Genomic DNA, 26,529 nt, shown 5'->3' with positions numbered 1-26,529 from the left:
TGAGGACCAGCCCTCCCACCCAACCAAGGACCCCGCTACTGACCTCTGTTCTAGGAAGAAGGCATCTGGAAATTCTTGTTCCACTCACTTTACTGACCGGAAGTCACATGGTCAAGGAAACACTAGAATGTCCATGCTGGTTCCTGACACTATCAGCTGTTTCCCATGTGAATGTTTCCATAAACTGAGGTTTTTTTCCTTCCAGTCCCAAAAAAGGGCTTTAAAACCATCTTTGATGTTAAGAACTCTCAGTGTTCCTTATAATCCATGACTCCCTAAACCAGAAATGTTCAACACTGAACTGCCGGGACCCCCTTTCCACAGCATGTGGCTAGACTACTGTCCTGGGTATCGGATCGTGTGAATCTGGGGAATGTAAGCACAGCTTAAGATTTACCTAACTAATGAGAACCTACTGTACAGCACAGGGAACTCTACTCAGTGCTCTGTGGGGACCTAAATGGGAAGGAAATCTAAAAAAGAGTGGATATATGTATAACGGATTCACTTTGCTGTACGGAAGAAACTAACACAACATTGTAAGGCAACTCTACTCCAATAAAAATTTTTAAAAAAAGATTTGCCTAAGCAAAACAATTGAGACAGATTTTATTTTTTTAAACTCCAGCGGTCAAAATTCATGCATTTACACTACTACGTACGCCTATAAGCAGAGATAACCAAGAGTGGATTGTTTTACAAAATCTGCTGAATAGATTAGTTAAAACTCGAGTACGGGCATTTCCCAATGGCCAGTTAGTTATAGTCCAAAATGTAACCTGTAAAGTGGTGGTTTCAGTGGTTGCCGAAAGCCCCAAATCCTGTTTTCTACACAGATTACTAGTGTCTTAAATTACAGTTAGGCTTCAAGGACTGCCTATAAAAGTCTGAAGCCAGAACACGCAAGAGAACTGTATTTTGGTGGAATCCCAAAGACCCGTGGGACTCCTTAAACCCAATGGGGATGAGTCATGGGGGAGGAGGGCTGGGTATTGCTCTTAAGAAATGTCGCTGTGCCTCTGGCTTACGGCTACATCACCAAACATTTCAAGCAGTCCTCGGCACATACCAGGCACACAGTATTTGTGGCAGGGTGAACGAATGAATGAGTGAATGAATGAACTGCACCCGCGAGTCTGACAGGGTGAGGGTCTGGCATGATCCCCCAAGAAGAATACCTCAAAGCAGAGCCAAGGAAAGAAAAGAGGAGAGAAAGCCAAGGGTTGCCGTCAACTCCCACGTTCTTATAATGGAAATGGCTTAAAAGCTATGACTTTTAAACTGAAAAAGTCTCTCTCCCCTCACTGGAGCCCCAGTAGGCCTCCACAGGGGACACAATGTCAAGTTTTTTGGGTATTTCCCCAGAAATGTTCTAGGCATAATGGAGCACCAATATGGATACAAACCCCTCCCCTTTAAACAAAACAGAAGCATCTTGTACACAAGACTCTGCACCATGCTTTATCCATCACCCGCAAGGGGCACAGTCATCACCCCCCTGCCCTCCAGACACTTGTTCCTTTAGGATTCCTGGCCCCAGGCTCCCGGTTTGCCCTTCCTCTCTGACTGCTCTATGGTCTGCAGACAATGGAGAGCTGCAGGGCTCAGTCCTTAGAAATATGCTCTTCTCCACCTACATTCAGTCTGTGAAGAGCTCAACCATCCTGCGATGCTACCCTGGGATGCTTTTCCCTCCACACCCACGGGCCTCCCTGTGTCCCCTTCAGGCTTTGTTCAAATGCAACCTCTTTCCCTGAAGCCTTCCCTGAGTACTGCACTCTCTCAAAAATGCCAACCCGCCCTTCCTGTCTCCTCTCGCCTGCTGTGTTTTGTCCGTAACACTAAACAGACCTCGAATACCCTTTATTGTTTGTTTTCTAGAGTATAACTTGCAGGACAGCAAGAATTTTTATTTGCTTGTTCCCATTTCTGTCTTGGGTTCCCAGAATAATGCCTGGCACTCGGTAAATCTTTTCTGAATGAATTAATGAATAAGCAACATGTTTTGAATACTATTTCTTAACAGTTTTCTTATTAGCTGGAGAAAATGATCTCCATGTATTTAACATTTAACACTGCCTCGTTCTCCCACCCCAGGGATGGTGAGCATTTATGCAATCGGTCCCCTCTGGATGGACCTTTAGGGTGTCTTATTCTTTCGCTACTTAGAAATAATATAAACTTCCTTCTATGTGGACACATTTGCAGATAAAAAGGAAGATTAGAATGAAAAGAGTTGAGCTTTTTCTTTGGGTACAAATATCTCAAAAGGTAACACGAATAAGCAGAGGCTCGCTCAAGCGTCTGAACCCACTTGTTGGGCAAACGAGCAGGCAATGTTTTTGCTCGGCCAACACGGCAGCTCAGATGTGGGTCAAGTGACAGCCCACAGAGAATTATTACAATAAAATTATAGGGTTGATCAGAGAGAAAAATTGCAGGGAAGATGACTCACGCTAGGCTTTGAGAGAGGAAAACAGGACTGAAACAACAACAGACCCTCAACAGTTGTTTTCTGGTGAAAGCGCACAGCATGTTCCTAGCAAAGCCAGTCCATGTGGCAGCGCGGCGCAGCCCGTCCGCAGGTCCAGATGCAGACGGCACGTGTATGTCCTTGGGAAGATGGTAACACAGCCCAGAACTTCCAGTAAAGAGGGGACTGATGATGACGAAACCCTTTCCTCTTCAGCCCTGTTCTCCTCTCCATCTTACATCTCAGTAACTCCTGATATGTCGTTTCCCCTTGTTTTCCTTTTCAAACATTCTCGGGGAAAACAGTCACTTATAACCAAGAACTGCAATAGAACAAATCTAGCGCCACATACATTTAAGAGCAGAGGGTGGTGCCTCTGAATGGCTGACCGCCTTTGTCAAGAGAAAGTGCCGAAGCCACCAGCTGTGTCCTGCCCAACTCGGGGTCCCTAAGGAGGCTCTGCAGAGCACCACGGGGACATCCCCCTTCGGAGGATGCCTCTGCAGGTGTCTCCTCGCTGAGTTACTGCTGGACCTCTGCTGCACGTGACTGTGGGATCATCTTACTTTCAACCTCGAGGTCCATCTGACACACAGGATGGTCTTTGTTCTTCCTTAGAAAGGATTTACCCTCCTTTCCCTGCACTGAGGTGGATTCAGCTGAGCATCCCTGATTCCCTTCCTCCCGTGGTTAGTTTTCCCCCAGCTTCGCTCTTCCGTCTTCAGGGGAACACTGGGAGGGCGAGTATCATCCCTGCACCACGCTCCGCAAATGTTACAAACGAGCACAACCCAACCTAACGTGTCTTCAGGGATCAAAGCCGCAAAGGCGGCTCAGTAATGGGATTGTTTTGCCTTTTGAGGCAAGTCAAGGGTCCTGTCCGTGATCCCTGGCTGCAATTCCTACTTCCCGGCTGGGCATCATGAGATGCTAATAATACTATCTAGTAATCGACAATGTTTCAAAGGTGTCAAACCAGAGATGCCCCCAAAAGAAATATGCTTTAACTCAAGGAGAGAGTAGCAAGGCCAAATAAACTAGGTCAGTAGATTTATTCCTGAGTTGAAAAAGTTGGACGTGTTACCGAGTCACAGAGTATTAATCAAGGAGAGACAGTCAAGCTGCTTGCCTCCTAAAAGAGAGGACGGATCCAGGTCAGGGTGGTTAAGCACTTCCCTGGGAGTTAAATTCTGCTGGTTAGAAAATGCCCAGGTATAATAATAGGTTTTCCATCAGAATACTGTTTTGTTATTAAGTTTACTGCCCATCAAATAAAAAAAGATAAGTAATAAAGTGTTCTTCCACTTAAAATATCTTCCAGGAATTTAAACCCGATGTTTCCATGATCAAAATGCTATTTAAAAAAAAATATCTAAAAACTGGTAATGTGAAATCCGATTAATAATAAAATAGGTCAAAACACTTTAAACTAGCTCCTCCCCAACTATGTTACACAGGATGATGTTCTTCTTGACATATATTATTGGGGGGAACAAAATCAGAAAATGCTGCACTAAATAACTTTGATTTTATTTCTCTTCCACGTAACATCACTCATGCACCCCTCCCCCACCCAGGGTAAAAAAGTATAAAGCTGGAACTTCCACTCCAGACTTACAGACAGGGGGTAATACCTGACCAAGAAAGGTATTGCAGGCTTAGAGATAACAGAAGATTAGACTAGACTATAAGCTCCATGTAGGCAGAGATTTTCTGGGTTTGTTTTTTTGTTTGTTTGCTATGTTTTTTGTTTGTGTTGTTCACTGCTAAGTTGAAAAGTGTCTGGCAAATAATAGGTACTCAAGAAATGTTCCATGAATGGGTGAATGAATGTAGATGACTGACACAGCTGGCACTCAAAATATTACTGGGATTAACTTAGTCATAAAATATTGAAATACTGGCAACTATTCTCACATTAGCCATAAAAAACCCCCTTAATCATAATATACAATGTTAACAGTTAAAAAATTAACTTGTAGCAAGAATGCAATTAAACAAACAGGGGACCTCAGGAGGTTGTTTACAAGTAAAAGAGTTATCTTTGTAGAGCAGAAACATACTCCTTTCAATGCCAAACAGATGTTTATAGTTACAGTATAATAAAATAATCAATGTGTATCTCTAGATATAAATGGTGATCCAGATGAAAGAAGGTATCGGTCATGCAAAGTATACTCAACAGACTACCTTTCAGAGACTGTATACATTTTGTCGTTTTGCACTCTGCTTAGCTTCAAAAGTCATCAACCCTCTCATCACACAGTTTCCCTAGAGTTCAAAGCCTTCCGAGCACACACCTATTCCTTTAGTTTTCGACCCGGGCCTAATTTCAGTGATCTGAAAACATGAATAACTAAAATTGCTCTTAAAAGTCATCCCAACTGGGGCCAAATCTTAAACAATGAAACATAACAAAGCAAAGCGACAGATACAAAATAACAGGCAAGTTTTCTATTTGACTACATGCATCATAAATCACGTTATATTTCAATATTGAAAGATAAGTAATAGTAAGGACCTAGCATCAAAAACATCATAGGTTTAGCAAACAGGGACATACAAAATGAGTAATTCCCATTAAAATCTTTGATAAGGACAGACACAGATACCATACGCATCACACAAGGGCCACAAATGTCATGAAAGCAGTGGTTTCCATACTTTGATTTCACAAACCGGAAACTGACATTATTGAACATGAAACGGTGTCAGATGTAGCTGCTGAACCAAAAGTCACCTGTAATGGTTTCCGAATACAAGCTGCTCAGAAGTGGGTCCCTTCAAGTTCTCCCGTGCCCTCCTCATCCTCCTCTGATTCGGGGCTACCACGCCTCCTCCTTGTGAATTCTCCTCTTTTATTCCTCAAACTATATAAATTGGGCTTTTGTCAACTGAAACAATAAACCAGCACTCCAAATCGGAAAAGGATTAATACTATAAAACTGATATAGATAAATTATGTATAATCTTGCTGCAAAATAATGTAATTTTTCTGTTTGAATTTTTAAAATATATCCAGCTTTTAAAAATTTTAATACCTGTTGGTATAAGCTTGATAACCTAACATTTGGAAGAAGGATTGTCCAAGATCATGTCCTTACTACTTTTTTAATTTTAAAACCTTTTGTTAAAAAAAAATTTTTTTTAAGTATGCACGCATCTTTAGAATGCCCCCCAAATATTTAAATACATATTTTAAATGTGCTTTATATGAAATATGTATATACATATATATGTGTGTGTACACACACGCAACACACACACATATTGCCCTAAAAATGTTAACTCACTTAATTCTCACAACAAACCTATGATGTGGGTACCATTATTTCCAATTAAGGAACGTGAAGCACAGAGAGGTTAACTTTCCTCTGGTCATGCAGATAGAAACTGGCTGGGCTCTATATTATATATACTATATATATGTAGAGTGTGTGTGTGTGTGTGTGTGTGTATATATATATATATATAGTATATATACTCTACATGTATACAGTGTATATATACTATATAGTTAATATTATATATTATGATTATATATAGTATACTATATTATACTCTTAGCAGCTGTTTTCCTACTATCCTTAGCAGATATTAACAAAAAAAGTTTTGGCCATTTCCACTGGTCATTTCCAGGAAACAGAGCAGTTCACCAAACACCTCGGGGATTCTACTTTGCTAATAACACATAATCTCACCTCTCTTGTTGACATCACGCTCTCTTGGCCAAGCAATAATGTCACTTTCTTCGATCTCAACCACTCAGAAAGTTAAAGCCACCTTCCTCTAGCCAAATGGAAGATCCCAGGGGAACATCACATACCCAGGAAAGAAGGAGCCCAATGCCAAGGCCTGGGTCACCTGCCTCTCATTTAGCCAGGGAGCAGGAGGCCAGTACTGACAGCCCCAAATTATCCCAAGAAAGGAGTGAGGAGCAGTTCTCCAAAGCCATGGGGAGGAGGCGTCGGTCAGAAAGAAAGATGCCCACCATGAACGTCGACGGTGTGAGATCAACCGTCCAGCTTTTTTCACTTCTTTACCTTTAAATCATTCATTGTATGAAACCCAGTTTTAACCCAGATATGCCATATTTCATTTCATTCCATGTACAGTGATACACACACATGAGAGCAGCCAAGCAACAGAAGTCCCCCCATTCTGTGCCCTTTCCTACATTTGCTCCTTGCTGGGCCCAAGAAGGCCTGACGGCCCTGGGGCCACCTGCTCTGAGCGGTCAGCAGAAGGCCCAGTCAACCACAGCCACGGGGAGTGTACCCGAGAGGGGCACCATGGCCTAGGAAAGCTTTCACATGGACCAGCACAGTCCTGGGGACTGGCATTGTGAAACCAACTCTGCAAAGTATTAGGAATATTAATAACAATCCTCACAGTAACACAGTGAGGTCAACTTCACCACGATTCCCATGTTGGATCTGCACTTTGCAGCACATAAACTTCACATGCACCCAGCAAGGCTAGTATTACCAGCCACACTTCATAGGCGAAGAAACTGAGATGAAGAGACATTAAGGAACTTGCCTATGACTGCACTGTGAGTAAAAAGTGACTGAGCTGGGATCATCATATAACATATAAAGGTAATTTACTGCATATCACAATTCTGAGCTAAAACTTCCACACTGATTATAACACCTAATTATAATCGTAACACATATATGCAAAATACAAGTGATTAGTATATATTCTTACATATGTAAGAGATAAGAAAAATATATGAAATAAAGATTGACAAATATCTTCTCAGAACTTAAAGACGTGAGGAGAATGGTTTTAGAAGGCATACAGGCCTCCTAACTCTTCTGCTATTAGAGAACACCCAAATTGATATTTACTTTACCATGCAATCCTCCCTTTATCAGACGTCTGGATTAAAATCATCGCACTGTCCTCGGTACATCCTCCAAGAAGACACCTTGTATAGGAGAAAGAGTCAGTGCACATTTAATGCTTACGAGGACTGTAATGATGCTGGTATTTCTACTGAAACGGTTTTCCACCTCATCCTCTTTCCAGTATCAGATAAAGAATGCCAAGAAACAAGACTGCTCTGTCAGGTAATCCATTTCACTAGAAAGCCATAAAAACAATTATCTCCGTCATTACAGACTCTTTAAAAGGAGTTTCAGAACGTCAAAGTTGCTGATCTGGGCCTGAGACAGAAACCTGACTGCCCACGCTCAGGAATAATGGCTTCAAATTGAGTCCTGGCTGTCATTAGACCTCCTAAAGTCAGAGATGCCAAAGACAGACGGATCCCAAGAGGTGGGGCACCTGTGCATATTGCTCCGAACTAGCCTGTGGGTCGTGCACTGAAGCAGGTCACGAGGAAGGATGATGGCGGGGGAGGGGGGGCGGGCGGCGGGGGTACAGGCGTCCAACATCCTCAGTTATTAGAGAATATCTAAGTTGCTATCATCTTTACCACTCAATCAACTCCCCTTTATCAACCGACACGTTCAACTCATCTCGCAGATCGCAAAGGCTCATCCAAGAACAAGTCACCATTGACATTGAGAAGAAAGGAACATAAGTGAAAACGAATTTAACAACGATGAGAAACCATTCCATGTCACCTGGAGGTACATAAACGCTTCCTGAGTACCTGGAGGTAGATAAAGGGAAACTGCAGATCTCTACCCTCGTGAAGTCTAGACAGAATACTCAGATTTAGAGAAAATTTTCATTTTTTACAAAAAAGTAGAAAAAAGGCAGTCATGAAAACTTTCTTTTAGATAAGAAATTCTTCAAAACCAAGTTATAAATGATTTTGCCAATAGGACAACACGACTATCCATCCTTATATGTCAGAGTCATTATCTACAGCGGTCCAAGTGGACGTTTATCATTCATTTTTCTTTAATTAGGATGCACACCTAATCAAAACCTCTCTTATCTACTTCATGTTTAAAGAGCTCAGAAAACCAACCATGCTTTGATTTTTCCCAGCACTGAATACAAAGAGTGAAAATGAGAGGTGTGCAAATTATCTTCCAAATTACAAGAAAATGCAATATTCATTGGTAAGGAAGGGAAAAAAACCTGTTTACCTTTGACTGTGCAAAAAATGGAAGGGAACGAAGGGGGCAGGCCAGATGGCATGTCTGGGAAGATACTGATGATGCCTAAGTGTTAATTCCTGGGGAGGGGAAAAATTACTATACTCTAACGAGCATAAAGAATTGCAAGTCCAAACTAACTGAAAATGACTGGAACCCAACTGTCACTCTGGGAGGCATGGCCGAATTCACCACTGATCAGAGCAGGAAGGTCTTGATCTGGTGCACACACCAATTCTCTCACATCCCAGAAAGATCCTTCAAGCCACACAAGTGACCTCTTCTCATCAGGGAGTCTCACTTGTTAAGGTTATATTTACAACTCGACATTAAATCATTTTTCACAAAATCATATCCACTAAATGAAAGTTAAAAGTGGATTGAGAATTCTCCTTCATAAGGTCACATCACATTTTAAATGACTCCTTCATTTACTATTTACTGAGCACCTACAACGTGTCCAGCACTGTTCTCGGAGCTGGGGTCCACGGTGAACAAAACAGATTAAGTCCTGTCCCCATGAAGCTGATATTCTGGTTGGGGAACGCACACAATAAACATAAATAAGTAAAATAGGTAGTGCTATGAGGAAACAGCAGCAGGGAAGGGGAACAGTGCTGGGCGGGGTGAGAGGCGGTGGGTGCGTGTGTGCAGAGCAAGCTTTGCAAACCTGCTGCGGAGGATGTCCAGGCTGAGGGGCAGCAAGGACGGTCGTCCCTTGGTGTCTTGGGGCGGTTGGTTCCAGGACCCCTTCGGATACCAAAATCCACGGTAGCAAGTCCACGATGCTCAAGTCCCATAGGTAAAATGGCGTAGTATTTGCTTCACCCCCTGCACACCCTCCCATATACTCTAAAACAGCAGTCCCCAACCTTTTTCACACGAGGGACCGGTTTTGTGGAAGACAATTTTTCCACGGACCGGGGTGGGGGGTGGTTTTGGGATGATCCAAGTGCATTATATTTACTGTTCACTTTATTTCTATTATTATTACATTATAATATATAATGAAATAATGGTACAACTCACCATAATGCTGACAGGAGGCGAAGCTCAGGCAGTAATGTGACTGATGGGGAGCGGCTATAAATACAGATGCAGCTTTGCTCGCTCACTCGCCCGCCACCTACCTCCTGCTGTGCTGCCTAGTTTCTAACTGGCCTGCTACCGTGGCCCGGGGTGTTGGCGACCCCTGCTTTAAATCCATCTCTAGATTACTCACAATACCCAATACAATGCAAACGCTATGTAAATAGTTGTAAATACAATGCAAATGCTATGTAAATAGTTGATGGGGTAAATTCAAGTTTTGCTATTTGGAACTTTCTGGAGCATTCTAAAAAAATATTTTTCAATCCATGGTTGGTTGAATCCAGAGATGCAGAATGGGAGGATACAGGGCAGCCGGCTGCACCACGTTCTGAGGTGGGAAGCACAACCTTGTTCAAGGCCTGGGGAGGAAGCCACGAACCATGGTTAAAGCATCGGTTTTCACACATAAGAACTACACTGTGGGCTCCTGGAGGTGTCAGCAGACAGGAGACTCCAGCATGTGCTGCATGAACAAAGCAAGCTGCAGAAGGACAGGTACAGGACACCGTTTAAAGTTGCGTAAACGTGAAAAACAACACCACAAATAATTTAGTGATGCTATAAAGAGTGAGTGGGAAAGGAATAAAGAAATTTTATGGTTACGATAAACACCAAATCAGAAGAATGGCCGATTCTAGGAGGGAGGGAGGTACAACTGTGGAGAACTTGGGGAGATAAGCAATTTGGGGTAACATTTTATTTCTTAAACTGGATGTTGGATACATAGGTGGTCATTATACTACCTTTCAACCTTTCGTGTATCAGAAATACTTTGCACTATTTTTTAAGAGGAATCTTCAACCCTATCTCAGCATCCTCTGGTCTCTTAGTTAACCATCCGTGGGTCATCCTGACATGGACCTCTGCATAACGGACAAGGCGGCACCAGTATTTCTGTTCCGCTATGATTAAGAATACTGTACCACCGGTGGAATCATTTCTGGTACGAGGAAAAAGGGAAGAAATTAACGGAATGAAAAAGCTGTCATCACTTTTCTAGCACTCTGAAACTACACATTAGAACCGTTTAGGGTCTACAGAAAAGGCTGCATAAAAGAAAAAAATGGCAAATCTATGTTTAGTGCTTTAAACTGAGCTGCCTGTCACCATTTTAGACACAGCCCCTTATCTACATAGGAGGGAGGTATTTTTAGCAATGTCACCTTTGCTTCTCAATATACTTCTTTAAAAAAATAAAATGCCACGGATAAAAGGACATCATATATCATAAACACGTGTATTTCGCAGCTCACCGGCGTGTGGAAAAGCAGCTGTGTATCCAGGGCTTTTCCCTGAGGGATCCCTGGGGGCACTGGCTCCCCTACTTCCTGCAGTCTGCTCCATCCTAAGGACCACAGGAAAGTGAGCAAGCAGAAGCAGCAGGTGCTCCCTGGGGAAATGGGTCCCGCACTCTAAGCCCCTCGCCGTGAGACCACCAACATCATAGCAGCTGAACCAAAGGTGTTTCAGGCACAGAGAGGGCCTGGGTGCCCAGGAGCCCTGGGCACTCACTGCTCCTTCCAAAACACGTTTCCAGGTGTGATGTCACACTTGCAGAGGAGGGGTACAATCGAGAAGGAAGGACTTAATAAAATGTTAAACATCCCCAAATGACAGTATCTGAAGTAGCCCTCTACACCCATTGACACCGTGACCTAGTCCTGCTTCAGAGCATTCATCCTGATCTGAAATCATATTTGTTTATTTGTTTATTGCTGGTCCCCCAGCTTAAAATACAGGGTCCAGGAGAGCCGAGGCTTGGTTAAGTCCTGTTCTTTGCTATAACCCTAGCACCGAGCAAGGTGCCAGGTACCTAAGAAGCATTCTGTAAGTATTTGTGGAATAAACAGATAGATGGCTAATGAAAAAAGGAAGAAAACTTTACAAAGGTTCAAGATGTCACATCATCAGTCTTTCCAGTTTAGAACTGGATTTTGGTATATGTTAGTGACTCTTTTAAAATAAATTATTGCTATCGGCAAATGAATATCATGCCTGGAAAAAAAATCATAATTTCAACGAAGTCTCTCGCTCATGGTCAAGCAGTAGATAAGAAACACTGGCAGTAAGCTTTGGGGGGAAGCTGCGTTAAAAGATGGGTTGGTTTGGGGGCTTCCTTGGTGGCGCAGTGGTTGAGAGTCCGCCTGCCGATGCAGGGGATACAGGTTCGTGCCCCGGTCCGGGAAGATCCCACATGCCGCGGAGCGGCTGCGCCCGTGAGCCATGGCCGCTGAGCCTGCGCGTCCGGAGCCTGTGCTCCACAACGGGAGAGGCCACAATGGTGAGAGGCCCGCGTATCGCAAAAACAAAAACAAAAAAAGATGGGTTGGTTTGTTTTGTTTTGCTTATTTTGTTAGGCTGAGAGACACTGGAACTGGATTCATTTGGAAAAGAGAGAATTCGGACAGAAGCTGGTCTGAATGGAGAAGATGTGGATCCATCCTGGGGGCCAGTGAAACAGTCACTGAGGCAGGGAGGGTGGGGGGACGTCCTTCATCTGACCAGCAACACAAGCTCTTCAGGACTAAAATGGCAAGGTCAAGGGCGTTTACAATTCTAGCCAGGAGAAGGGCGAAGGCAGGGAGATCACCAACTTGCAATCCAACCCTTAAATAGGAGCATTTAGAAATAACAGGTATGACGGTAAACCGCTAAAGCTGATAACTGTTTCAGAGGAACATTCCGCCGGTTACGAAATTTAGTTTCCTAATATTTGTATATTACATCCTTTACCTTTTACATACATTTTCCTAATGTTAAAACACTCTGAGAGGTGACTCCAAGATGTGTGTCTGACGGTGACTGGAGAAGGTGCAGTGAGAGGGAGGAAGGCAATGTCTGATGGGGTTTTGATAATTCATCTGACTTACTGGCTCTCTACCGAGACAGCGCCATGCTCTCAGGAAAGCTTCTGAAGACTCTTAAGCTGCAATGCAACTGGAGCTCCAAAGACTGCAAGCTCCCTCTTGAATTGGTCTTTGGGTCCTAAGAAATCGATGCAATTTAACGGTTTTGTTTTGTAGCCCCTATATGAAAGTTAAGAACTTCATAATACCTTGAAAATATCTGTAAGATCCAAAGTACTCAGTATGATTTTGATCAGCAGAATCACATTCACTCATAGATGCATCTCTTCTTCACTGATTTCACTCCAGTTTTCTATTATCAATCATAAGGAAAGAAAACCAACCCCAACTGAAGATGTATTAGAGAGCCACATATTTTCACTTAAGATACTCATTTCATACTCCCAACCTTTATGCTAAATAATTACTATCATCCCTATTTAACAGATAAGAAAACTAACCTTTAATCCTACTTCCTTAACCTTTTAAATTTTACATAATTTCCTGGGGCCACAAAAGTGGTAAGTGGGGACTTCCCTGGTAGTGCCATGGTTAAGAATCCGCCTGCCAGTGCAGGGGACACAGGTTCGATCCCTGGTCCAGGAAGATCCCACATGCCACGGAGCAACTAAGCCTGTGCACCACAACTACTGAGCCTGTGCTCTAGAGCCCGTGAGCCACAACAACTGAGCCTGCAAGCTGCAACTACTGAAGCATGCGCACCTAGAGCCCGTGCTCTGCAACAAGAGAAGCCGCTGCCGTGAGAAGCCCATGCACCACAACGAGGAGTAGCCCCCGCTCGCCACAACTAGACAGAGTCCGCACCCAGCAATGAAGACCCAATGCAGCCAAAAATAAATAAGTAAATAAATAAAAACAAAAATAAATTTAAAAAAAAAGTGGTAAGTGATGGACCAACCATAGCAAAACCCAGGCAAGGCTCTTTCCTCTATGCTAAGCATTCTCTTGACCATTAGTACCATTTATTTGCAGTGTATTATCTTTCCAGATGTTTACCAGACACTAGCCAGTAAGCTGGAAAGTCACTGAGATGATTCCTTAAGACAGTGATCTCAGGATGCGGTCCAGGGACCACTGCATCAAAACCCACTGAACTTGCTGGACATACAGGTGCCTGGACCCAACTCCAGATCTACTGAGTGAGAACTGTGGATGGGTCCTTGGACACTGCTTTTTAACAAATTCCCCAGGTGACACTGTTTCACATGAAAATTTGAAAACCGCTTGTGGCTAATTCTCTGAAAACTTCAACTATTGCTATTTGCAGTTTCAAATTTGACAAAATTTTGTGTTCTCATTGAGGGTCATCTTTTGGATGATGGAGCTTGCGGTGGAATGTTACAAAATCCCATATTCCCCTTGAGGATTTATCTTTAGAGCCTCACAATTAACGTAGGTCCCTAGGAACTTGCAAAGCAGGTAAACATTATGAGCTGAAATGGCAGAACATTTATGACATGCCTACTCGGACTCCACACTGCTCTAGATGTCTCCCAACACAGAAGTTTCCTTTCAACCTTGAGGTTGCACCAGCATCACCACTTCATTGCCCAGAGAAATGGAGTAACCTGTCCAAAGTTACACACCTGAAGGTTGACAGACGTTTCAATGTATCTCTTCTAAATCGCTGTATTTCCTTTGTTCTACAACACAGCTCCTCCCCATGAATGACTGCTACCCAGGGTTTAAGAATGAAGGGGAGAAACTTTCCAAATGTCCTGAGCAGACAAATCAGTCAACCTCTATTTTTCCAACTTTATACGCATTCCACTAAGAGTATTCCTCTTAAACTCAAGTCAATAAAAGTCAAAATCTAATAGCACAAAAGAATGGTATCAAGTGGGGGGAAAAAAAACAGGAATTCTCTGTAAGGATATTACCAAAACCTCTCTATATCTCTATGATGTAATTCTCCATATGAAAACTGCATAAAAGCCGGCCACTCCCAAGCCCGTGCTGAACCTCAGAGTCCACAACGGCAGGGGCTAGGAGAATTCCAGGTACCATGCCCCACAGCGTCACCTTCGGTTCATAAAGCTGTCTTCCTCAACTGCATGAACGTGGGGGAAAACAAGACTGGATTTCAGGTAAATCTAAGGTCCATCCAAACCATGTGCTTTTCAAGAATGTGACAGAGCAGCTCATGCGCCTGGAGATTCTGCATGGAATCTGTGAGGTGAGCCTGACCTCTGCTAACCCCCTGCCGCAGAGGAGAAGGGGAGGCTTTGGAACTCAGAACAAGGCCAAAGGAAGCTTAGTATTTTCTATCTCTGGGCCAGCGCCCCCATAACTCCTAGTATATCCCAGCCTCTGAAGCGTCTTGACTCTTGAGTTCAGGCTGGTTTGGGTTCAGGCTGCGGTGTCTGCTGCCCCTTGGGACGTGCAGGAGGCACGTGGGAAACGGTGGGCACCAGCCCCCCATGAAGAGCCTCTACACAACAGTTCCAGTTAAGAAACTGGGAAATAGATGGCTAAAGGCTGGTTGTTTCAGTTAAGACTAAATATTTACGCACAACACTGAGATGTACACAATCATCGTCAGGGACTTTAATTTTGCTTGAATGTCCTGTTTCACCACAGCTCTCTGATGGCTGTGCTGCAGGACAATGATGAAAAGTGTAGGCAGTACATAGCGGGAGGGGGAGGGACTGGATGACAAGGCTTCCCATCGTCATCGTCAAGGTAGTGATGCTTTACCAGTATTGCACAGGACCCAAAGAAAGTATTTATCTCCCATTAAAAATAATGATGCAGATAAAGATTGGTATAGATGAAAAAGCTCCCCAGAACATACTGTTGCATAAAAAAGAAAAAGGTTACATATTAGTATTTAAGTCAGAAGTCTCCTCATGCCAAGTATGTAACTGTCTACAAATCTGTACTTGTGTCGAACAAAGCTATTGCTATTAACTAGGTACTTGTGATGTACCAGGTACTATGCCCAGTGCTGTGCGTGTATTATATATGTAATCCTCATGTCCTTGAGGTTTAGGCACTGCAGCCATTTTGTAAGTGATTAGACTCAAGAAGTCAAGAGAGGGCTTCCCTGGTGGCGCAGTGGTTGAGAGTCCGCCTGCCGATGCAGGGGACGCGGGTTCGTGCCCCGGTCCGGGAGGATCCCACATGCCGTGGAGCGGCTGGACCCGTGAGCCATGGCCGCTGAGCCTGCGCGTCCAGAGCCTGTGCTCCGCAACGGGAGAGGCCACAAGAGTGAGAGGCCCGCGTACCGCAAAAAAAAAAATAATAATAAAATAAGTCAAGAGACTTGACCCATGACACAAAGCAACCACATAGGAAGACTGGGAGCCCAACCCAGGTCTGTCTGATTCCAAGACCCACTAGAGTCTATTACACACTCAAAGAGGCAGCTTTGGGAGGATTTTTGCCAACATACCTTCAGTAGCTATCTCTAGACAACAAGATTTCTTCTTCTTGTTTTTCGATATTAGAAAATGTTTTACAGCGAGTATGGATTATTCTTAACACCTGAAATAACAAAGATGTTTTAACTGGAAGGATAAACAGGATTGAAAACCATTCTATCTTCTGAACATCTCCTTTTCCACCCTAAATGGTCCAAAAGTAATATTTAATCTTCAACTAAATATGAAGTATTTAGTAATATTTAAGTAATATTTAACCTTCAACTAAATATGACCACAAAAAATATATGTAGTGAATTGCCAAAATATCCATCATTGAGAGGAGTTAGCGTTACAGTCAATTTCTGAAACTTTCTGGATTACTCCATTAACAAAAGACCATCTGTCTCCAGACTCCTGTTCTTCCAATACACCCTACATTTATCACCAAGCATCTTCTTTCCGACTCCACTACTTTCAATGGCTCCCCAGTACCTAGCAAAGTCCAAAATATTCCTTAGCTTCATATCCACGATCAAGCCCCACGCTCCTTAGACTCATCTCCTAGTACTCCCCAGGATAAAGGCTATATTCCAGTTAAATGTAGGCCTCTTGACTTCTGGAGTGTTCTATCTGGAATGTCTGCTCAATGACTAGTCAAAGTCCAACCATCTTCCAGGGACCAAATTGGAAAAGCCAAAACAGAAAATGAAGACCGCTCAATCGATTTTTCCTACAAAGGGATGCGCATAAGAAACATAGTTACCAATACATAGAAGGGGCCATGTGAATAAGCACTGAACATTATAAAACATTTCTTAAATTTGCATAGCCAAGTGACAAACCATATTTCATAAAATTCATGATACCGTTAATTGTAAGAAATAACAAGATATGTAGCACTCTGCGAATTAAGAGGTAACTCAAATGTTGCAATTTTAATTTTCTATTTAGAGAACTCTTTTAGATTTATTTAGATATTCTGTGCATGCAAAAGAAAAGAGGAACAAAACATACTGGCCAAGATATTCAAAATAATTCTTTACCAGGTCAGAATCCAACTCTTTTGAATTGCATGCCGACTCAGTTACTGTGCTCTATGTTTTTACACAATACCATCTATATTTATTTCTTCATGGGTGATGCACTATTTCTTACGAGTGCTCCATTACTGTCTCCAAGATTTTCTTCCAACCAACTGACACCCAATCTCCAATTTTTGATGCGTGTGCCCCATCAACGAATTCTGTTGCCAGCTTTCTCTCTGCCATATGGCTGAGAGCAACTGTAAGACATTTCCCAATTTCAGAGATGTACAAATGTGAAAAAAAATAGGTTTGTTTTAGAAAGGATGAAATGTGGGGCTTGACTAAAACACACAGAAAGTCACTGTTGGAGAATGTAAACACTACATAGAAAATGACCAAAGAAGAGAGATCTACAGAGAAAATAGTTTTTCTCTTTTTAGTTCAACGTCAAGATCAATATCACGGCCCAGCCCTAATTCAGCTTTTGTCACTCCCCAATCTGATCCCTTTCCTCCTCTTCTGAGTATTTCCCCTCTACTGATGTCTTCCGTGACACCAATTAGAGCTGGCAGGAAGGGAAGCAGCCCGCCTGCACATCTTCTCTCAAAGATCCCATTCTTTCTTCTCAGGGAACCTGCAGTATTCTCTTCTCGGATCAGACAAAACCTCTAGAATCTGTCTAGTCTGAGCTATGGACAGAGCAGCAAACTTGTTATGAAGAGGATGGTGCCCTTAAAAATAACAACTGCATACCTGAGTCCGATAACGCTCAGTTTTAAATAAGGGGCCGTGCTTTTTAAGCCTTTTCAAATATTTTTTGTAGTGAAGTGTAAGTCACACATGGCCTCATTTTTTAATTCAATTCCATAAATATTTACTCAATACCCTAAGTGTTGAGACCCATACTGGTCTGGGGATCAAACTCCAAGGGAAATAATTTCCTCCAAACAACAAGCACTCGCTCAATGTAAGTGGAGAGCAAACCAAGCACACACGGCAGAGTAAACATCACATCTGTTTTCTAGATTTAATAGAAACCTTTCTGCTTTCTCTTTCTTTCTCTTTTTTAAGTTTATAAGGAAGGGTTAAAAGAACAGTGTATCAAAATGTCAACCACCTAAAAATTAAGTTGTCGGCTTTTTCTCTGTACTGCAAATTACCAAAGAATTAGGGGTTTGGTGCTAATGGAAGCTTACAACTCTAAAGTGTGCAATTTAACCAATCACTGTAAAGTCTAAAAACGCAGTACCGAAGACATTTCAACCAAGCAAGCTGCAGGTCTGGTCTAATTTCAACTTCTCTATTTGTGCCATTCCTCCCTTTTTCTTTTTTCCTTCCCTTTGCTTTGGAAATGTGTTTTGGGACAGTGACATGGTTAAGTGAGAAGTGCCCAGAGGTCCCACATTCATAATACACTCATGTGAAAAAAGGACAGTCATCCAACCAAGGAGGGGGAGAGAAGACCTCGGGCTGCGGCCGTTCTCGGGTCTTCTTTATGCTCACGTCACATTCAATTCTGGACTCAAAACACGAAATTTGCTTTACAGCTTCCGAATTTCAGACTTCCTTTTGCAACTGACTCATCACTAATTGGGGTGCAACGTGTCTGTGATCATCTCTGCACTAGAATTCTCACTTCAGAAAATTCTAAAATGCTAAATTATAAAATAATTTGCAAATAAAGCAAAAACTTAAACAGAAATCAATTACCCCAAATCACTGCAGATATCTTCTACATTTGTGAAACCTCTCGCTTCCCCCCCCCCATTTTTTCTAATTGCCAACTGCAAACACATCACTTAAAAATAAATCGGAAAGAACACTGCCTACCCAGAAGAGACTGTATCTTGACAGACAACACATACTTTTGAAAGACAACACCAATAACCTAAACCGAGAATATAGCAAGATATTTGGGTACAAAGGAGAGTAAGAAATATACTGATGCTTTGCATCAATATAGACTCGTTACTTAAATACAATTTTTAAGTAGCCCTTTAAACAATATTTTCCTCAATAAGAAGAATATTCAATGATTTCTACTACTGCACACACAAAAAAACCTCCTCTTCCCTGATCTATGAAATGCACTTTCCCATGCAGGCTTGCATCCACGTCTAATTCTCCAAACAATAACTTACTGCGCAGTCCAACTTGAGAAATGAGAGTCTCATTCATTTACCAGGCAAAGTTAAAGCCAGCAAGATGCTTCAGATGGTCTGGTTTTGCCTGCCCCACCCTTGTTTCCTTGGAGCCATTGTGATGTCACAACACCAGGCAGGGTAGTGACTTCACTGCTCCAGCCCCTGCTTCTGAGCACACAATTCTCTGAAGCCCCAGCAAAACAAACGACAGCAGAGCCCTCCAGGAGTGCCTGATGAATTCCCAAGAAACTAGTAGCTACGGAGCCTTTCAAAAGAGAGAGATGTTGCAGTGGCACCATCAAAGATCTCTCTCCAAATGAAGTCGTGCCAAAGAGAAATCTGAGTCATGGTTTTCAATAGTAAGTCTATATTCCATAATAAAGCTGACATTTAGAGGAAGACTGTGGTTGGACACTTGGAAGAGGCGGGGGAGGAAAGATGACCAGGGTACTCGAGGACTTAAGAAATCTCTCTCCATTACAGTCAAATTCTCATGGAAAAGAAACATGTATTTATTTTTCAGCCTACTCTTGGAGTTCTATTTTACTGGAGAGGACTTGAATTCTAATTCGTGAATTTTAGGGCTTTTTAAAAAAATCACTAACTTAAAAGATAAATATGTTTTACAACATGGAAGACAATACACTGGACAGCATATGCCTGTCCTAAACCAACAAACAGTAAGTCCAGAAAGGATTCACAAAGTACTGACAATATCACATCTCCTGGGACATGAAGGGCTGCCCCTCTTCTACTTGAGTGGCCCCTGGATGCATCTGACCAACCGATGTTTCAAGACCAATGTCTAGATAAAATAGCATCTGATCAAGTAAAAAAAATCCCAGATCTATTTGAACACAATTCAAAGTTGGCCCAAGTCCAAGCACCGTGCAAGAAATGACACAAACTACTTTTAACCTAAGTTGCATTCGTGCAGAGGAAATGACTTAAAAATTAAATGTAGGGCTTCCCTGGTGGCGCAGTGGTTGAGAGTCCGCCTGCCGATGCAGGGGACACGAGTTCGTGCCCCGGTCCAGGAAGATCCCACATGCCGCGGAGCGGCTGGGCCCGTGAGCCATGGCCACTGAGCCTGAGCGTCCAGAGCCTGTGCTCCACGACGGGAGAGGCCACAGCAGTGAGAGGCCAGCGTACAGCAAAAAAAGGAAAAAAAAAAAAAAATTAAACGTAAACAGTTCCCTGTGACAGACCTTTGACCTCTTATCTTCTCAATCCTTCACCTCAAAGGGGCTTACAAATTAAATTAAGTGGCTTCTCTTCTGCTTCTTGATAAATCATTCACAAAACATGTTCTGTGTTGCCAAAATTATTTGCCTAAAGTGTATTAGCTCCATAAACTGTACGCAGTAACTGGTGCATCTGGTATTTTGCTTTTCTAAACCACCAGAAAATCATAATGCAAATGAGACTATTTACTATTCAGCTATTTTATTTTCATCAATGCCTTCTGAAGTTAATAAAGTCAGCCTTCTCAATGTAGAATTTATTTCCTCTCACAAGGACTTTGTTACTCCAATTAAAATTTTAAAAGTCTGCTACCAAAATTAACATGCATTTTTTAAAAACACTGTTTGAGCCACGATGCAAATCACCTCCCATTCCCCAGAGTTCACGCAAGCTTTGATGTGCTCTTTTTTCTTAATAGGGCTTTTCTGCTTAATTTTCTGTAATTGGTGCTGCGTTCAGGGCTCCCAGATCATAAATGGATGACCATAAATTATCATTTTTGTTTCCTTGAGACATTAAAAATCAGTGTAAAACTCAAAAAGAACGTTTTCAGCACTGGATTTGTTGACTCTACTGCTAGGAAAGTTAATGCTGCCAGGAGAAACTCCAACGCACACCTGGCCGCCCCAGAGAGCCTAAAATGGGCCAAAAAAAAAAAAAGGACGGGCAGGATATCTGCAAAAGCAATTCCGCAAGCCTAATGTAAAAAATCTGAAACCCCAACTTAAACACGTAATGCAAGCGCCGCATCAGCAGGAGTGACTGACCCTCTCAGGATTTCTCAGGCCGGCCTCCACGCGTAATTAAAACCACATGTTCTCTTTATCTTTCTATTTGTTCTGCAACAATCTCTCCCTAACTTTAACCCTAGGCTGGAACTGGAGAAGAAACCCCTAGACAACTTTGTATCCGGAAATCTGAAAACCGAAAAGGAGAGAACGCTCCGGCGGCAAAGGACCACAGTGTCAATTTACTAGGTAACCACACCCACCGCATTGCAGAAGCCGTGAACTTGGCGGTTGCGGGGGGGGGCGGCGGTGAGATGGCGGGGCGAGTTGGATAGAGGACGGAAAAGGGGGAGGGAAAGGAGGGCGAGAGACGAGGGGAGACCCCAGAAAGCCGGCCCCCGCGGCAAGGAGCCGGGAAGCACCCGCCAGGAACTGGCTGAGACCCCGACTCCCGCGATTCCGAGCCCCGGCCCCCACCCCCCGGGCTCCCCGCCCCCAGCCGCCGCAGAGTCGCCCGCGCACACGCCTCCCGAGGCAGCGGAGCCTCGTGGGCGCCAGGTGAGCAGCGCCGCCCCTGGCCCCTCGGCCCCGCAGGTGCCCCAGCCCCGAACCAACCCTTTGAGACGCTGCCCCCTCCTCCCCGGCCGCAGCCCCCGCCGCCGTCCGGGGTCGCCGCCCCACTTCGGGGAAGCGGACAAGTTACATAAAAGCGGCCAGCCGCTCCCGAGCGGGGATGCTTTGTGCGAGCACACCTTACCGGCCCCGCGCCGCGCCCGGCCGCGCCGAGCCTGCAGCCGCCGCGCCCAGGCCCCTCCGCCGGCCGGCCCCCGCCCCGGGCGGCGCCGCAATGTCGCCCCCGCGCCCCTCCCCCACCCTACCCCGAGGGGTAACTCAAAACATGGCGCCCGGGACGGTGGGGGGGGTGGGGGGCGAGGAAACTGACAGAGCCGGGGCGTGGGGAGCCAGCCGCCCCTCTCGGCCATGGCTCGGAGGGAGGACCCCAGGCCGGAGGCCAGGGCTCAGGCTGCGCGCCGGCCCCGCGATGCTGCAGCGCGGCCGGCGGAGCGGGCACGTCCCCGGGCGCGATACGCGGCGCTCGGGCTCGGCCCGGTGGGGGTCCCCGCGGGGGTCCGGGCGGGGCGGGCGCCAGGCTCCCGCGGTTCGGGCGGACGAGCGGCGCCGGAGCCACGCGTCCGCCGGGCCGCCCCGCGCCCGCCCACGGCCCGCCCTGCGCACCTCGCGACCCCAAGCCCCCCTCGGATCCCCTAGCTCCGCAGGCAGAAAAGTTACCTGGCCTGGGCCAGGGGCCCGGGCGCGCCGCGGCGTAGGGACCGGGCTCGGGCGCGCGTCCTCTGGGAGCTGCGCGGAGGCTCGGGCGTGGGGAGGAAGCCGCAGACTCGGGCCGCTCGCCGCGCTCCCCGCCCCCTTTTGCAGGAGCCACGGAGGCTCCGCGGGCTGCGGCGGGGCACACGCCCAGGGACGGCGCCCGGCCAGGCTCGGCCGCGGGGGAGGGGGCGCCGCGGGACTTCAGGACCGTCGCGCCGCGGCTGCCTTCCCCATCGTGGCGCAGGGTCGCGCTCGGGGACGACGCCTCCAGACCGTTGCCAATCGCGTTAGCCTTTGGATTTCCACTGCGATTTCTGCCCGGCTCTCTATCCCTCCCAGGCACCCCCGGGAGAGTGGGGGGAGGGTTTTCTGACCTTCAGGTGAGTTATTTATTGGCTTAGGGACTGCAGGGTTTTTCCCCCCGCTTTTTGAAAGAAAAAAAGAAACCAAATTGGCGGCGTTTTGCACAGGGTGGGTGCCCCAGAAATACTAAATTAATGGAGAAGATCTGAATTGAAGGTTGAGGGAGGAGGTTTCCTGTCTTTGGGCAGCCCCCGCCTCCCCACTGTCTCCCCCTTCCCCACCCTAAACCTGCAGTTACAGGTGGTCTCCTGGGCTTCCCAGCCTAAAGAGAAGTCATTATTGATAACGCTTCCCACTGAAATGGAGGGCGGGGTGGTGCACAACGACTTGCGGGCAAAAGAAATTATTCCTGGTCTCTCACAGAATCTAAGCTCTAACCAAGTAACCAAGGCACCTTTATGAAAATGTTAAGGGCCTCTCCATTTACTCCTAGTCACCCTTCCAGGAGCTCCCGACTCATTTAGGGAGGGAAAAAAATGGATTTACAGAAGTATTGCATTTGCAATCCAGTGCCAAAGATGTGGTGCAGAGTTAAATGGCTGTGGCAGAGCTTCTGGACCTGCTCTGTCGGTGAGGCCCTGGGAGGTGGGAAGACTTGGCCTGTGTTTCCAGGACAGGGAAGATGGCAATAGGGGGTGGGGGGGCTTATAGCACAAGGAACTCTATACTCTATTCAATATCCTTTAATAAACCATAAAATGGAAATGAAAAAAAAAGAAAGGGGAGGGGGTATTGTTCACATTTTTCAGGTTGTATAAGAGAGAAGTTTGGAAAATTGTGGTTCCTATGTTTCTGTGGAGTTTATGGATCTGTATTCTGTAGATAGGCAGCTTTGAAAAATTTTTGAGGAAGAATATGTGACTTAAGTCATGTTATAGGAAAACTATTCTGATAACACTGCAAAGACTAGAAAGGATGGGCAAATACCAGAAGCTGACAGGAGGTGACTATGGCATTGTTCCAAGTACCAGAGATAACACGGACCTAAACTGTCTTTCAAGTGACAGATAAAGGGTCAGTTCAAATAATGGATGCATTTGTGGGTGATGACCTGTGTTAATTTCCTATCGGGGGCCACAAGTGTTAGATATATATATATATATGTATCACATCTGTACATATATGCTGGTGTGTGTTGCATATAAGATCTGTGAATAAAGAAAGGATTTATTTTCCTTTTTTGATATGCACACTAAAGCACTTTCCTTTTTTAAATTTATGTAGGTTGTTTATTATAAAGGATCCATTGTTTTTATTAACTGCATAATGTTAGGAAGAAAATGCAAGGAATACTAGGATTAGGGACAGAAGTAAACCTGTAATACCAAGCTAAGCCTGATATCACATAAATCCAAAGTAATTCTCAAAATTGTTTTCATATCAATTTATAATTCTCTTTTACATGAAGCAATGTTTCTCTTTTATTTTTTAAATTTATCTATTTTTTTTCATTTTTTAACATCTTTATTGGAGTATAATTGCTTTACAATGTTGTGTTAGTTTCTGCTGTATAACAAAGTGAATCAGCTATATGTGTACATATATCCCCATATCCCCTCCCTCTTGCATCTCCCTCCCACCCTCCCTATCCCACCCCTCTAGGTGGTCACAAAGCACTGAGCTGATCTCCCCGTAAAGCACTTTCCTTTAAAAGTGGAGTTGAACTGTTGTATTGTATTGTATTGTTTACAGTATACACCACATTGGCATTATCATTCGAGACAGAGATGGTTTCATATTCTCATTCATTTTATTGCTGTATTTTTTTTTAACTGAAAGCAAACTGTTTTCTCCCTGACTCATGAATCTTAATCTTTCTAGTGATGGAAAAAATCAGTAATAGTGTATGAATGTCTATTTTCTTGGGAGAAAATGTTCAAATACTAAATATTATTTTTTTAAAGTTAGAAGTACCTAGCTATTTATCCTAATACTGCATAAATTCAAAATTTGGAGTAAAAACCATACTGCTTCACAGTTTAACAGTAGATGTGGGAAGCAGTTACTATGAAACCTTTTGGGTTTGACCAAGGCTCTCCGCTATTCTTTTTTTTGTTTTTCCTAGCACACATATGGAGAAAAAGAAATGCCAAATGAAAATTCATGAGCAGCACAAAGCTAGCTCGTCAGTAACTTGCCTGCATCTCTGTAATAAACTCTCTTCCTTCTACCTTGTGAATATCGTGCCAAAGCCGCTGCTAGTCATCTGTCTCCCCACAGTGCCTCACTGGGTACATTGCAAGCAAGCATTGAACACTTTTGCTAAATGAATGAATGGACGTTGAATAATGAACTAAGTTGTCACTTGACTTTGAGGGTTCCGTTTCCTCACATATAAAATAAAGGACTATTTCCAAAATTCCTTATGTTTCAAAAATACTAGGGTTCCATAAAATAAAAAGACATTAACACATATTAATACCTGCTGAGTAAAAGCAATAAGGGAAAACCTACACTTTAACGCTCATCAGGAAATAAAATAACGAGCTCTTCCACATGGAAAAGAGAAGGAAAGTAACAAAGGAGAAGACAAGGTGATGATACCATTATAGTTGGATCTGCTTTGTTTCATAAAAGACCAACGTCACCCTGCATCCCTCTCACTATCAAAAATAAAGCCACTGTACCCCCAGAGAACTTTTTATTCTTGTCAGCGTCAGACCCCTCATGGTGCTGTTTCAGTGGGTTACAGAAAAGTAGTTCTGGGATCAAAGGAATGCCTTTCAGACAGTCCCAGAGCGAGTGCAGATTTGGCCTGAGAACTCAATCAGATTCTAAATTTTCTGTGTTCACACAGGAAGTACCGAAATACTCCATGAAATGTGGGGAATGAGTCCATGACTCCAAGCCCAGGTCTCAGGATGCCCATTCTGGTCTCTGCCACCATAACTAAGGCTTACCCTACAATAGGCTTCCTGAAATTGGTCTATTGTAGGGAAGATACATCACTGAAGGCCAACAAGCCATCCAGAGAAAAGGGACACAGCTAACTTTAGGTAAGATAAATGTGTAACTTCATCCCAAGCCGTAGAGACAGGATTCCCCACGAACCTCCATCCAACCACAAGCATCCACAGCATACCGACTCCTTGGTACTCACTGGTACCCTGCTACCTGATGAGCAACGATAACTCCAGGGCATTCCCTAGCTGTCCAATGATTAGGACTCCAGGTTTCCACCGCAGGGGGCACCGGTTTGATCCCTCGTTGGGGAACTAAGATGCCGCAAGCCGCATGGTGTGGCCAAAAAAGAAAAAGCAGAAGAAAAAAAAATGGTAACTGTGGCCTGACAGCCAAGGCAAGGGCAGCATTTGCCGGTTGTATTAGAGCCTCATCAACAAGATGTCAGGGTGTATTGTCAACCTCATCAACAAGACCCCAGGAAGAGATGATGGAGAATCTATCAAGTGATCCCATCAGAACGTTGCCCTCCAACACGAGGACTGGGAGAACACTGAGGCTTGACCAAACCCTACAGATGCGGCAGATCGAACAGGCATGCAGTCCTGTCGACAGTCTCAGACTACCCTTCATTAAAGCATGTGGTATTTAAAAAAATCTCCGTATTCTTCAGTCCTTTAAGTTGACTGTTTCTCATAGTCAGTTGCCTTAGTAAAATGTTAACAACAGGGCTTCCCTGGTGGCACAGTGGTTGAGAGTCCGCCTGCTGATGCAGGGGACATGGGTTCATGCCCCGGTCCGGGAAGATCCCACATGCCGCGGAGCGGCTGGGCCCGTGAGCCATGGCTGCTGAGCCTGCGTGTCCGGAGCCTGTGCTCCGCAACGGGAGAGGCCACAACAATGAGAGGCCTGTGTACAGC

General features: G+C 44.4%; 1 protein-coding gene across 15 annotated transcripts in view; it reads right to left on the bottom strand.

Moving 5' to 3' along the window:
- Positions 1–22,535, bottom strand: part of EPB41L3 (erythrocyte membrane protein band 4.1 like 3) — a 133,292-nt gene extending 110,757 nt beyond the window's left edge. For all 15 annotated transcript variants that reach the window (XM_060028694.1, XM_060028696.1, XM_060028691.1 and 12 more), the window contains exon 1: positions 22,310–22,535. The gene's annotated coding sequence lies outside the window, so the exon portion shown is untranslated. The remainder of the gene's footprint in view (positions 1–22,309) is intronic.
- Between the last annotated feature and the right edge of the window lie 3,994 nt (positions 22,536–26,529).

Source organism: Delphinus delphis, chromosome 13, assembly GCF_949987515.2.
Source record: "Delphinus delphis chromosome 13, mDelDel1.2, whole genome shotgun sequence".
Lineage (NCBI taxonomy): Eukaryota > Metazoa > Chordata > Mammalia > Artiodactyla > Delphinidae > Delphinus > Delphinus delphis.
Note: the sequence above shows the minus strand (reverse complement) of the source record. Positions and strands in the feature narration are given on the sequence as shown.